Genomic DNA, 13,465 nt, shown 5'->3' with positions numbered 1-13,465 from the left:
TTCCCTGGCAACTAACATGAATTCTGATTGGCAGGTAAGAAGACTGGGTCTTTGTGAGAGAGACATGCTAACCAAATTCAGGTCATTAACAAAGGAAGGAAGCCAATACTTGAGGCAATGTCTGGCTGGTTCTATCACCTGAAATTTAGCTACCTTGCTGATTTGTTATTTGTTTGTTCCTAGCTTGAATACATACTCTATTTCCTGTGCTTAATGAAATCATTCTCTTTCAATTGATTAAACATTTATTTGGTAACAAACAGAAATAGGATGTGAGCAGGAGTCTCAGAATCCTTTGCCCTTTTGAGATAATATTAACCCAAACAGAGAATGAGAAAAGGGAGGGTGGGGAAAAGGAGAGAAGAACAAGAGAAAAAGCTGGGGGTGAGCAGGGGAGGATATTTGAGAGGTCTTATTGCCAATGTGGATCCATGCTCCTAACTCTCCACGGTGAAGAAGTGACCGTGAAAAATGTCAGAATCGTGCCCCAAATAATCCCATGGTAGAGGTGGGCAAAATAAGGTGCTTGCTTATGTAGGTACATATGTTAGTAACTGTTATTTATGTTTACTTATAGCCATCAATTAAGAAATAATCTATGATATCTCGGGTACCTATAGCTTTTTTAAAGGGCATTTCTTTATGGTACATATATGCTATCATGCATTGAATAAGCTGTGCAAAAATGTTCAAACTCAACGCAAGATTGACCTAAATCAAAGAAAAGGAAAAACATTTTCAGCCTCATGGAGCTGCTGGCACCAGATACCTCATTAGAAGTCAATTAACTAAAAACCACCAAGAATTGGATAAGGAGTTTTCTTTACTCTCGACACAGCAGAGTGATTTAACTAGAGAGAAACGCCAAGAACCAACCTTCCAGAATAATTAGTATAGTAGTTAAGTATTCCTGCGGCCTTAGGACTGACATTGAAGGGAGAGAGAAAAAGCCAGAATTATAGCCTCCATAAAGGGACTTAGGAAGGAGGTCTGTGGAAGACAGAAAGGTCGGAAGGAAACTGCCCTGTAAAATACCAAGTTCCTTGTGTGTATACTTACTTTCTAAAATTCTGTGTCTCTCTGGTTTAAATATGTGTGGGTTTTTAAGAAACATTATAGGGAGTGCAAGAGGGTTTCAGTGATGTTGTGTTTGAAATTTTCTTAAGAGTTTTTGAACATCCACAGCCAATAAGTGATGAGACAGTCCAAAAGAGCATAATAAAACCAATCTAAGCCAGTAATAATATCCATCTATTACTTTTGTCTACAATGTGTTTATTGAAAAATAGAAAATTTGGTCAAAAGTTTCTCTGAGTTTTCTTGGTTGATCTATCGTAACACATCTACATCTATCTATATCTGTATCTAGATTATATATCTATCTAGATATATAAACATATAAAAGTATGTATTTGTAAAATAAATATTAAAATATATAGATAGAAATACTAAAAATAGACACTAAAAATAAACAAAATCCTTGATATATAGAAATACAGGAATATCAAGGATTTTATTTACTTTTAGTGTCTTTGTCCCGGCTCTTAGAAGATAACCCATATTCACAGCTAGCAAATCTCCTTTGTGCTAAGGATAACTCTGGCCCAAATTATTTGCCATTTGAATTATTTAAGCATCTCACAGGGAAAATGTGTTACAAGTATATTTTGTATTTGTCCACTGCTACTTATTACAAGAGCCCTCAGCCATGATTAAACTGTAAGATTTTGCTGGTCCCGGCTCCAAGAAAGGGAACTCTGAGAGCGAGCCATTCTCGCCCTGCTGTTTCTTCTTGTGTTTATGGGGTTGCTCCACCTATGTTTGGAGGAAAAAGGAGTTCCTTAGATAAACATATTCCTGCAGCCCTTTTTTCCCTAGCCTAATCCTACTTTGGAAGAAAAGGTTCTTGCTTAATAACACCAACACTTTTGTAAGAGGAAAGAGATCTTGCAGAGAACTGGATTTAGTCAGACTAGAACAAGGGGCAGTGTTGGAAGTAACAAACACATTTTAATTGCTCAATGTGTGGGCTCTAATACCAAAGTTACTGGCTTCTAATCTCAGACTCATTATTACAATAGGCAAGGGACCCTGTCAATGCTTGGTTTTCCCATTCAAAAATCTTAATTACAATACTATTTATTCATACGTTTGATTGGGGGATTAAATAAGACATAGGTCCAAGGCAGTTCCAAAAGTACGTAGAATAAAACATGTGCTCAGGGTGCATTTACCGTTTTTGGTACAAAAATAAACATTAACTTGCAAACACGTACTATAGAGAAAATAAATATAAGACTTTTTCAATATAATCTGGACTTTGAAACTCTGAACATTTGAATGAATGGGGAAAATTCTATTTCTTTGGATATTTTTAAAGAGGTAGACGATAATTCATTTTAGTTCAATCTCTCTGCTTTCATCTACACCAAGTGGTATGTAATAGTTCCAAACTTCGTTCTTAGGCAAGCCTGGTTCTTGCCCTGGCACCTAGTGCTAATCAAACAGCTGATTGGGGGCACAAATAAAATCCCAGTCCCAGAGATAAAATAGATTTTGAAACAGTATCTCACTGAGGAGCAAGTTATCATTCATCTATTCATTACAAAACACAGTGCTTCCTATTCCCTTCCTAACCAAAAGGACAGTAAAATCAAGCATTGCTCTCAGTTGTTGGTTTGTTGTTGTTGTTGTTGTTTGTTTTTTGTTTTTGCGGTACGCGGGCCTCTCACTGTTGTGGTCTCTCCCGTTGCGGAGCACAGGCTCCGGACGCGCAGGCTCAGCAGCCATGGCTCACAGGCCCAGCCGCTCCGCGGCATGTGGGATCTTCCCGGACCGGGGCACGAACCCACGTCCCCTGCATCGGCAGGTGGACTCTCAACAACTGCGCCACCAGGGCAGCCCCTGGTTTGTTGTTTTTTTAATGAAGTTTGAAAAAATGTTCAGGCTATCCTAGCAAAAGATGAGTAAACATCTAAATTTATCATAATATTTTGCAGGCTCAGGAAGATTAAAATATGAAATGGGCTCACATCAGGAAAATGCATAAACATGCTGACTGTGGAAGTTCAGGAAACGAAAAGTCTGAGATTTTTTTTTTATATCTACATTGTTATTACAGACTGTTAGGTTAACAAGTGCATTAATTAACTCATCTCAGATGCCTCGTAGTATTTATTATTTGTCATTTTAAACTATTTTGGTCCTATTTTTATGTTAAGCATCCTGCTTTACATTGGGTTTAATTTTCATAAACAATAAGTAACTCTGAACAGTAGAACCCAGGCTCTTTTTCTTGTGGTACCAATGGCTCCAATAATAACAAAGAGTTTCTTCAAAAGATAGCACGAGGCTCATGTGTGAGTCAAACACATTCCAGGCACCGATTGGAAGATCTTGTTTCCCTGACTATTCAGGCTCCAGTGGAACTGATTCTATGGAATACTGGAGGGATGGAGCTTAAAAAAAATGGAGAGACCCCTTGCTGTCCCAGGGGACCTCATTTTTCTCCTCTGTAAAGAGAACAGAATATTTCAAGTATTCTTTGAAAAACTGTAGTTCTGGAGATGTTAAAGTGTACTTACAAATCAGGAGAAATTTGCAGCCACTAAGGCACATGATGGGGCGGAAGACAGCAGGGTGTTTAGAGCAAGATAAGTTTGAATTCACGTCCAAACTAACCACTGATTGGCTGAGTGACCTGTCCAGGCTTTTGTTCATCTGCAAAATGGAGATGTTTGTAGGTTTGCTGTAAGTAAGGCATATGAAGTTCCTAACAGAACGCTAATACACGTCAGTGGCTCCATAAATACTGGTCTTCATCCTCTTCTCCCGTTATGTTGCAAGGGGAAGAAAAAAAATTATGAATGAAAGATTTGCTTCGTCACGCATCCTTCTCATTGCTAGAGGCTTCTGGAATAGCTTACACATTTTCCGTGACCTCAAAAGAGAAGTGACAAAGAATCTGAAGACTCAGAAAGAACTCCAAGTGAGCCAGTATTTTAAAGACAGGAAAGAAACACTGTATTATTGTAGTTAATAAAGAAGCAATTTTAAAAGCATCTATATACATAGCATCTTCCAAATCCTGCCTGCTGACTGGCATGGGGGAAGGTTACTCAGCCTCAATGTGGTATAGAATTTGTAAATGCTTCTGCAAGTGGTGAAGAGAGATTTTTAATGAGGATATTAAATAGTCAGAGAAGAGGGGGGGAAATATGGCATTCACGGAACTTCTGTTGCAACATGACTTTAATTTTCTTTATATGTTCTTTTTTTCACAGATATTACAAAAGTTAATTAAAATGTCACCACATTCTTTTAGCATGTTAAGCTATTCAAAAGTCAGAATTATTGCACTTCAAGTAAATGAAGTTTTGGTACATTGAGTTTAAAATCAGGCTTTCTGGCACATGTATAAAAAATGCACTTGCCACCTGCAAACTTAAAATTTGTTATTTTCTATCATGATTTGTCTCTTTTTTCCCTGCAGTGAGGGGTTATTTCTGGCATTAGTTAGTAACTGACACTGAAAAAGTCAGCAACTGAGTATTTGTTCCTACAAAAAAATACAAGATAGTTAAAAGAAACAAATGTGTCTACTGTGAAGTTTAATTGTTATTTAGATTGTAATGAATAGTTAATGATGTCTTTTCAGCTTACTGGGATATTTTTATGTTCTTGATAGGATAAGAAATAATATTTCATTTAAAGTGTAAAACAAACCATCAGTTTGTTAAACCTCTATATTATCACAAATTAATAAACTCTCATTAGATAACGATCTTCAAAAATGCTCATTTTATAATAGGCAAGATTTTCCCAAATGTTTTAATGGCTTCTAAAGCTATTAATAAATGTTTGGTAAGGAAGAGATTCCATGGTCTAATAACTTTGGGAAATACTTGACTTAGATGAATAAATGTATTTTCAGGACTTACAAGAAACTTTAATCTGCTAATATACATTGTGATTCTCTAAGTATCAGATACAGTATGTGGTGTTTCCTAAACTTCTTTGATAATGAAAGTACCTTGGACTGACTGAGCATTCCATGGAGTTAGTGCTCTCCAGAACACACTTTGGAAAAGACTCTCGGTCTCTAATTTAAACATCATCTAACACATCAAAAATATAACCTCTTCCTTGAGTTGATTCTAAAGAATTAGAACACCACTTGCGATCATCAGGGAATGATAGATTTAAATTAATCTCAAAAGGGTAACATCAGATCATAAAACTCACTTGCACTGGGCACTCCTCTAAGAAAAAAAGTCATGCCTCGTTAGATCAGAACCAACCAAGGATTTAGAAATTAATCACCGTAATTTTCCATGTTAAAAGGTAAAGAAAAAATATATAAACATGTGAATAGATACAGAGAAAGCATTTGATAAAATTCAACATTCACTCACACAAAAACTTTCAGCAAAGTAGAAATAGAAGGGAACTTCCATAAATAAACCATATATGCTTAGACAGATTAACTTTGAGTGGGACCCAGGTATTGGTGACTATTATATTGTAGGTTAAAATGACTACATAATTATATTATTTTATCAAATGAGAGAATGAAGTTGGATATTAAATACAATCAATTTATTTTCCAAAAATCAAATATTTTATGATAGAAATCTCATCATTTATAGTGAAAAAATATAAAATATAAATATTACCACAAATTCCACCATCTATTTGTTAATATTTTGCTTATATAGACATATATCTGATATAGTTATAGGCATATAGAAATTATGTAGAGTATGTATATATATATATATACACATAAGCATGTTTACATGAAATTATACCTGCCTACTTATGTACACATATACATATATCAAATTATTGACATAATATTTCACATCTGGTATTTATTTAGCTTAAAATATATCTCTGTAAGATTCACTGTAAATAAGCTTTTTGAGACCATAGTGTTTTACTGGTTACATAGAGCCCATCTACACTACAGCAAGTTTAAGTAATTACCACTGTTTGACATCTAGTTTGTTTCGATTTTTTTACTATTACAAAAAATGACAGAATTAAAACTGAATTAAAGAATAAATCCTTGATATATTTTTCAAATCTACCCTCTAGAAACTGGAATGCCATATAGTTGCCTCAATAATTTTATTTTTCCCAAGAACTTGGTTATGTAATATCTGACTTTAATCTGGAATTGTGAGAACCTGAAAAAATAAGGAGTGTTGATGTCTTCAAGTTGAATTTTTACAGACTTTTTTTTTTTTACTAATACCTGGAAAGGCTTAGCTCTTCCTACTTGATAAATAGCAAGTCAGGAACTTAAGCTCATAATAAGAAACCCAAATAAGAGATTTCATTCCACTAGTCAATAGCATAGAGAATTTTTTTCCAAGGGTCTAATTCAGGAAAAAAGAAAAGAAAAAAAAAACCTGTGCTTATTAATTAGCTTTATTTTTAAAAGACATTAAAATAGTTTGATTTAATCCATGATAAAATAACATTCTCATAGTTTAGTATAACTAGGGAAATGTAAATGAGAAAATTGCGGCTGCTTTTTAGTCACAGATTATCTGTAGGATGGTAGTCTTGATGTAGAGACAATGGGATATACATGGGTTAGTACATATATATATATTTTCCTGGTTCCGTCTGCTCAGAGGACCTAGAAATACTAATGAAACCTCAGGAGTAATGAACACACCAAGCACCAAGATATTGTTTTCTAAATTCCATTCTCCCCTAAAACGAACCAGGTTCTTTTTAAGACTTCAGGGCTGAGACAGGGAAAAATATCAATACAAGATGAATATGAACTATTTCGTGGAGCTGGAGAGTAAAGTAGTGCTCACAAAGGAATGGGAGCATTTGAAGCAGCCAAAACACAGGATAAAAAGTCAAATACTCCAAAAAGTTTTCTCTTCTACATCCTATTCACTTGAAAATGTTTATATGTTAACAAAAAATGTGGCTTTGGCTGGTTTTATCTGTTGTTTTCTGTTGAACTGGGTAGTTTTCTAGGAAAAATCTAGAGTGCTGTGTTCGTGGGGAAACTTTTAGTAGAAAAGTTACTTTCAGCCATTTTTAACACTGAGTCCTTTTCTTCCAAGTATAATATGAGACAGAACTACATACCATGTACTCAAAGGCTGAGCTGCTTTGTTTCATGAGACCTAGAACCCTGCCTGCCTGGCTTACCCTGGCTTCTTCAGTGCGTGAGCTTAAGAATCTTCTGCCAGTTACAAGGTTATGGCTAACAAGCTCTGAGAACCATTTATGCAGAGAACGTTTTAGAACACAAAAATGGGGGGAGGGAGCTAAAGAGAGAATTGCTTGGCTCAGAGAGTCCTCATTTCCTTAATGGAATAATAATATGTGCTCTATCCCCTTGGGGATGATGGGAATGAGCAAATTTATGATTATAAAATATCCTGCAGTTTGAGACTATTTTGTTTTCAAAGTCTTATTGGCAAATGCACGACCTAAAGTTGAATCTGTTGGGATCCTTTACTTCTTCTCGAGATGTGGGTGGGAGAATGAGATCAAAAGAATATCGGAAATGTGCAAATGAGAAAAGAGAGAGAGAGAAATTTTAACCTGGGTCTCTATTTGCTCAAGTACAAAAATGCTTACACTGCTTTGGGGTACAGACATTAAGCTTGAAAATCAGAAGCTGACAGTGTTACCGTACGTGGGGTGCAGACAGAAAAGTGGCAAGGGTTTGGATCGGGTGGAAATGGAATTTGTATGTAAATTAACTGAGATATAAAAGCATACTTATATCCAAGGCAAATATTTGAAAGGGTAAGGGGGAAACTCATGAGGCATATCCAACCATGGTAGTTCAAGTCTTTAGAAGAAAATAAGGATTCATTTAGAGCTTTCAAAATTACTTTCAGTAATGACTACAGTTACTTCCACATTATAATCCATTATAATTCAAGTGCATTGAAATTATATATTAGAAATTTCTATCTTCATTTTAAAAGTTAAGAAAGGAAACATTTGGAAAATAAAATCATCTTATTAGAAAGTAAACACGCGTACATGAAGGGTGCAAAATGACTAAGGTTGGTGAGTAATAAAAGTAGAATGAAAAAAAGATAGGATACGCTTAAGAAATCAGCTTTAAGCTTCAGAAGTTATTAATGAAAAATACCAGATGGAACTAAATGGACTACAAGTTCATCAAAAGACCTAAGGAACTAAGAAATGCTTTGATGTTCTGAAGGGCATTCACTTCAGTTCAGTTCTTTCCGTGGGGATTTTCAATTAACTTCCTGCAAGTTGAAGCTAGTTTTCTTGCTAAAGGAAGTGAAATTCCTTGAGAAATTTTTTTTGTATGCCTTTGCTTGTCAGAGACAATTGTTCTTAGATGTTGCATCAGAGTTCTTTATATTGCAGGTATTAGTATTCTTCTCCCAAGCTAACTTTAAAAATCAGAGAAAATTTTACTTAAAGCTGAATAATCTAATGATAGTGTAGGCTTCAAGGTTGGTTTCATCCAAAGTTTACCAGGACTTGCAAATCCACTTTGCTGCCCTCCTTTTCAAGTCTGGCTTTTCTTCTAGCAAGAATTTGCTTAAATCTACAGGGAAAAAGAGAGTACTTTCATTCCAGAGACATTACAAAGTGTCCAGGCATATGGAGGAGAATAAATGCCGTGTATTTTTGTTTTTTCTTAGTGTGTTTTTCCAGAGAGTGTGAAGGCAGTTCAGCGAAGAAGCCTCTGGCATTTAACTGATAGGAACAAGTCAATTACCAGTCACCAAAGGAGAAAATAACAAGACGTTTCCACAACATGCAGAAGAGATTAGGACATGAATATTCAAGACTAAGAGGCCAGCTTCTCAAGAATTTTCAAATTGTTGAAGGTGATCCAGTTTTGCTGATTCACTTGTGAATATGCTATTATCCGAAGATCTCGGTAATGCACAGCATTGAAGTTTCGGACGAGAAATGGAATACTATGAGACAGCACACCCAATTCTAGTTTTTTAATTCTGTTTTATTTTATACTTAAAATAGTATATGCAACATATATGTGTGTTATGAAGCAACAGAAAAAGTGAACATGGCAAATCGACCAGTCAGTTGAATAAGCAGAATACTACTGATATCATCCGTACATTGGGTTTCTCCCTGTCGGATCCAATTTCTCTACCTCCGTCCCAATATAATCTATAATTTTTCTCTCTTACACTTGTGTACATACACACAGGCACACAGATCTGCAATAGCATAAACAATAAGCAATCTACAACTGTACCTGAATATTTTTGCACCTCATAACCAAAATGTTAGCAAATTGAAACAAATCATAAACAAAAGTATGCATACCGTACAATTCCATTTATAAAAAGAAACAAATGATCAAAAGGGGCAAAGTGAATCTGTGCTGTTGGAAGTCAGGACCTTAGTTGGGTGGTGAGAAGTATGAGATATGGAATCAGAAGACAGCAGGTGAATGAGGCCTTCTTAGGACACTGATACTATTCTGTTCCTTGGATGTGGTTTGCATGATTTGTGTGTTCAGTTGTAAAAATTCATCACCTTGTAATCTTATGAAATCAAGAATGGGCATCCTTGTCTCCTTCCTGATGTTAGAGGAAACGTTTTCAGCTTTTCACCATTGAGTATAATGATAGCTGTGGGCTTGTCATATATGTATGGCCTCTATTATGTACTTTATCCTATGTATATTATACTTAATAAAAAGTTCTAAAAGTAAACTCAAATATAAATTTTAGAAATTAAAATCAAGAGAATGACCTGAAAAGTCGCAAGTAAAAACAAAAACAGGCTAAGACATGGCAACAGGAGAGAAAAGATAATAAAGTCATGAAGTGTCAGGATGTGCAACATAAATGTAAGCTCTTAAAGATTAAAGTGAAATATAGATCACATGCGAAAAACCAGAAAGAATAATGGCTTTGAACCTATGAGCAGTAACATTAACATTCTCAGAAGACAAAGCATTAATGCCTTCAGAACTGTAAAGGGGAATTCATGTCCATCATAGAATTCTATACCCAACCACAGTTATCATTGTCTTGGGTAAAATTAAGTTTTCAAACATGCAAACTCTCAAAACCTGTACTGGTCTTGGGACTTCCCTGGCGGTCCCGTGGTTAACACTCTGTCCTTCCACTGCAGGGGCTGTGGGTTCAATCCCTGCTCGGGGAACTAGGATCCCACATGCCATGTAGCATGGCCAAAAAATAAAAACTTAAAAAATAAAATTGTACTGGTCTTTCACTGTTTTTTAGAAGTCTCCTGGAAAATATGCTCCACCGAAACAAAGAGACAAATCAAGGAAAACGAAGAAACGGGATCCAAAAATCAGGAGATCCTACTCAGGAGTGAGGCAAAGGGAATTCCTGGGGTGAAGACCAGACAAGAACGGTGCAAAAGGCTTGGAGCACAACCAGCCCAAATTGCAGGAGTAGGACAGAGGGTTCCAGAAGGGGGTCTTCAGGAAAAAATAATGAACTGGAAGGGTTATCTGACAGGATATAAAAGTGATTTTCAAAGTTGTTGAAGGACACGTGAGGATTTAGGAAAATCAATGAAATATATACATTATTAACTCCAAGAAAAAGAAGATGTGCAATTAATGTAATACATAAGGCTCAACAGTCAGTATATTTTAGGTAGTTAAGGAAAACACAATATGTATTTTTTAAGGAGATCAAATTATGGGAAGAGGAAAAGGATAGATAACATAGCTAAAACCTCATGTATCAAAAGAAAGCAGCATATGCTTATTTTTGTTAAAGATAGTCTGAAATAAAGGACAAAGGGATAATGAAAACTTGGAAAATGGTTGCCTAGGGGCCCGTTTGAGGCATGGGGTCAGGGAGGGAGCAACTAGGTTTTGCTATATGCTTGTTAACAATATTTTAATTTTAAACCATAAACAAGAACTACTTTCATAAATGCATTTTATTTAAAAATAATAACCATAAATCAATAAAAAGTAAGTTCACCACATGAGTTCAGGCTTTGAGCAAAGTTATGCCAATAAATTCTGACATTACACTCTTCCACTTTCAACTGAGAGCTGGCTACCGTCAACCAAGTATTTCCGGGATGCTAGAACTAGCCCACATTTAGTCTGCCTTCAAGAGGAAGGAGAGGAAGATGTAAGAAAGGGTGTCAGTTCTCTAAACTCTTTTCTGTCAGATCTCGTCTGGAGATCTTTGTGCCATTTTGAGCCTCATATTCCCGGAGCAGAACTTTGGCACGTACCAGAGGGGCCGTATCCTCAGGGGTCCGGATCAATCCTTGTCTGAGAAATTGGTTGTGGGCAATGGAGATGTGTAGCTTGGAGGAGAAACAGATGAGAAGCTGTCCTACAGAAGCTTCATTGTGCCAGGTGCCAGGCAACATGGATGAGTTCAAGGAGGCGGGTATGAGACAATTTGAAGCGCTGGAACCCCCAAGCAGGAAAGCAGACCTCCCCAAGAAAAACCTGCTGCCTAGCCCTTCATCCGTGCTCTGCCCCAAATGTGCTCGGAGCTGCAGTCCTCAGCTTCCACCACAAGCCTTATCTGCACAAAGCAATACCCACCGGACAGGTCACAAGCTCTGCAGTCATGCAAGACTCCTTTGCACACCACTAGGTATAAAATAGATACCTAATGAGGCCCCGCTGTAGAGCCCAGGGGACGCTACTCAACACGCTGTAATGACTGATATGGGAACAGAATCTAAAAATGCGTGGACATAGGTAGACATACACCTGAAACTAACACAACATTGTGCATCAACTCTACTCCAATAAAAATAATAATAAAAAAATGCCTCCTTTGCTTTCTCACCCCTCCCATCCAATTGGTCAGAACACCTGGAGAACTTCTCTTTCAAAATATTTCCAGACTATGACCTCCTCTGACTACCTCGAGGCTCCCACCCTGGTCCAACCACCATGGTCTGTCACACCCATCATGCCCCAGGTCCCCTTATAGGTTGCCCGGTATCTGCCCAGGAGCCCAAACAATCTATTCTCAACAGCCTCTGTGGTCTTTCCGAAACCTGAGCCAGATAACAGTCCCAGATTCATCTTCAAGATGAAAAAGGGTTGGATTCAATAACTAAAAAGGGCAGTATATAAACATAAAACTTGTAGTTTACTTCATGTTGGTTCCCAAACCCCAGGCTTCCTGGGCAAAACCTGAAACTAGCCCCAGATGCAGAGGGCAAGGAGAGACAGAAAAAAGAGGCAGGCAGTCCAGATTGGCAGGTGGTGGGTTTAAGAAGCAGGGAGCTTACATAGGAGGCTTGTGGTAGGTGCCACAAGACAAGCAGATCTCTGCATCCTACCACCAGAACCTGAAAAAGCTTATATAGAGGGTTTAACTGGGTTCCGTCTCATATTCAGGCCAGTTCATTAACACATTCATCATCTCACATAACTATTTATAATCCCTACGTGGTAAGTTAGATCTGTGGAACTTACTCATCTTACAATTGAAAACTTGTACCTTGTGACAAACATACCCTCATTTCTCCCACCCTTGAGCCCCAGACAACCCCTGTTCTACTCTCTGCTTCTATGAGTTTAACTTTTTTAACTTTCACATATACGTGAGATCATGCAGTATTTCTCTGTGTTTGGCTCATTTCGTATGGTGTAACATTCTCCTGGTTCATCCATGCTGTCACAAATGGAAAAATAAAATCCTTCTTTTTCATGGCTGAATAATATTTCATTGTATATATCATATTTTCTTTGTTCATTCACCCATCAATGGACATTAAGTTGTTTCTATATGTTGCCTCTTGTTAATATCCTCCTTCCAAATTCTAAGATTATATGCACACTCTTTTTTCTTCATTAAACCTGAATTTATCTTGGAGAGCACCAAAATTTTCAAATGATCAATAATCATGTATTAGATCATATTAAATATTTCTTCCCATACACCCTGGTAATGAGGGATTTCTTGCATTCTTTTTTAATCATCACTCCACTTTGAGTTAATCACCAAGTTAATGTTTTTTTCTATGTATTATTTCTCAGAGCTTTTTTCCCCACTGTTGTTGTTTGTTTCTTAATCTGTGTAATTATATATTGTCAGGCAATAAGACTTCTGTTATAACCTTCATGCTTTCCATTATGTTGACATTTTATCATGTTAGAATCATTATGGATTTCTATAGGTATTGAAATTCCTCCCCATGTAGACAGATTTCCTATAACACAGTGTAAATTATTTAATTGTTATTCAATAGGGAATTATTTATTATGTACAAAATGTTCTGCCTGGATATAATGGTAACTCATATATAATAATTACAACTTTGAACTTGGATATAAAAAAACTAAGACATGCTCCCTTAGCATGTAAATACAGATGTCTGATGACTCATTTTCCCACTCATGTTGGTGTTCACTGTTATGACAATAACCCTCCTGATGGTTCCACAGTGGTTATGATCCAACATTTCGTGGGAACAATTTTAAAAGGCTGTTTCC

The sequence above is a fragment of the Mesoplodon bidens genome (genome assembly GCF_964165515.1).
Source record: "Mesoplodon bidens genome assembly, chromosome: 19".
NCBI lineage: Eukaryota > Metazoa > Chordata > Mammalia > Artiodactyla > Ziphiidae > Mesoplodon > Mesoplodon bidens.
The sequence above is the reverse complement of the archived record's forward strand: the minus strand, read 5'-3'. Positions refer to the sequence as shown.